The sequence below is a fragment of the Gadus macrocephalus genome, chromosome 21 (assembly GCF_031168955.1).
Source record: "Gadus macrocephalus chromosome 21, ASM3116895v1".
NCBI classification, from domain to species: domain Eukaryota; kingdom Metazoa; phylum Chordata; class Actinopteri; order Gadiformes; family Gadidae; genus Gadus; species Gadus macrocephalus.
This window is the reverse complement of record NC_082402.1, coordinates 3,071,203-3,073,702: the sequence shown is the minus strand read 5'-3', so window position 1 is coordinate 3,073,702 and position 2,500 is coordinate 3,071,203.

The window sequence follows — 2,500 nt, the reverse complement described above, 5'->3', positions numbered from 1 at the left end:
ACACACACACACACACACACACACACACACAGGCTTCTGAGAACACATACCGGTACTTCAGACCTATGAGAAATGTGTGCGATTTGGTTTCGCGCATCGAAATCACTCAATGAAATCAGTTAATTAAAACGCTCAAAGAAATCAGTCGATAACAGATGTGACTCGGTTTCGGTGTGCGCGCGTGGTGTTGCGTACGATGTCTCAGCGTGCTGCGTACCAATCCACGCTTATAAATATGTGCGTGCGTGCGTGCTCGCTCGCGCGTATGTCCGTGCGCGTGCACGTCCGTGCCTGCGCCGCGGCTTGTGTCTGTGAATGCGCAGCGCCCGGGCGTATCTTAAGATACTTACGATGGTTACAAGGCCCCGACGGCTGCCCCCCTAATCTGAGGGACGAGCGACGGGCTGGGACACCGGGGGGGGGGGGGTCCAATAAAAACACCACAGAGCAGACCGCCGCGCACCGGCGGGTTAAGGGGGGACGGAGCCCCCGCCCCAGCTGTCCCCCGAGCCGCGGCCGCGGGGGGGGGGGGGGGGGGGGGGGGGGGGCGCTAAGACCCCCAGTGAAAGCGGGGCTTAGCGTGATACCACAGGGCAGGGGTCCATCGCGGGGCCCCGGCGCGGGGCCCGAGCAAAGCAAAGACGAATGGATAAACAGAGGGGGTGAGATGGAGCGTCTGCAAAGCCCCCCGCGGGAAGGGTGCGGGGGAGGGGGGGAAGACGACCAGCCAGGCAGGCATCACAACCCTCCATCACACACACACACACACACACACACACCACACACACACACACACACACACACACACACACACACACACACACTCACACCACGCACACACACGCACACACACACACACACACTCACACCACACACCACACACACACACACACACACACACACACACCCACACACACACACGCGCGCGCGCAGCCAGGAGTGGAGACAGTAGGGGTTTAGGCCGAGGGCTTGGCCCCTGAGCAGGGGGGGACCGGGGCCCGTGCGGTATGGGAGACATTGTCTCTCGGTGAGTCAGGGGGGTCGCCAGGGGGAATGCGGGTTTAGACGGAGCTTTGGGTGGCGTAGCGGCGGCCGTTTGGCCGAGTCTTGGAATGTGTGTGTGTGTGAGGGCAGCCCAGACCCGTGGAGATCGACAGAGCCCCCTGTCACGCGTACACACGCACGCGCACGGGCACGCGCACACACATGCTGAAGAAATACACAGAAACATACGCACACAAATGCACGTGCACACACACGTATACATACATTCACAGAAGCAAAGACACCCACACACATATATGCAGACACACACACACACACATACATACATGTATACATACACACACACACACAGATTCATTCATACACACAAAAAGACACACACACACACACACACACACACACACATACATACATACACACCACACACACATACAAATACTTAAAAAGATTACTAGCAGACACAAGGCACATGCCAGTCGGCACATTGACTGACCTACTCTCCCTCTCTCTGTACCTCTGTGTCTCTGTCTATTTCACACATTAACATTGGAATGTATATGAATGCGAACACACTTTGCCCCACACGCATACACACACAGACACACCTCACAAGGGCCATAATTCTACTATTACTCTCTCTGGCGCTCAACCAATCAACACACAAAGTTCAGGCCATCCTTGAATCGGTGCCCTGTTGATGACCCACACACACACACACACACACTCTATCACACGCAAACACACACACACACATACTATCTCGAACACATGCACACACAATCTATCTCACAAACACACACACACTCTATCTCACAAACACACACACACAAACTCTATCTCGCAAACACACACACACACTGTATCTCACACACGTACACGCACACACACGCGGACACGTACATCCACACACACATAGCCTGCCTCTGTCAGTGCTGCAGTTCTGTGCTAACTAGGGGTTGAGGGTCACAGAACTCATCGGGTTCTAACAAGGGTCCTGTAGGGGAGGTGGGAGACCTCTACAGTACCACACACACACTGACACACACACACACACTGACACACACACACACACAAACACACACACACACACACACACACAGAGACACACACACACACACACACACACACACACACACACACACACACACACACACACACACACACACGGCTCTTTAACCTTACTGGGTTTCACACACCAACCGCGTGCATGACCCCCCAACAATAGAGAGGCATTAACAGCTGCACTTTTACGAGCTCCACGCGGTGACAAAGCACAGCGCATTCGCACCAGCGGTGGCGCGGTTCCGTTCGCTCCTCTTTACGCACGGACTTCAACACAGACCGCCCGGTGTGCACGTGGAGGCGGAGTGAGTCCCAAGCCGACTGAAGAAAAAACGATATGGAAAAAAGGGTGGATGATAGAGATGATTATGTTACTGATCAGATCTCAAGCATCATGTAAAGCGTCGCGTATCGCTCAGCGTAATCAGGAAGA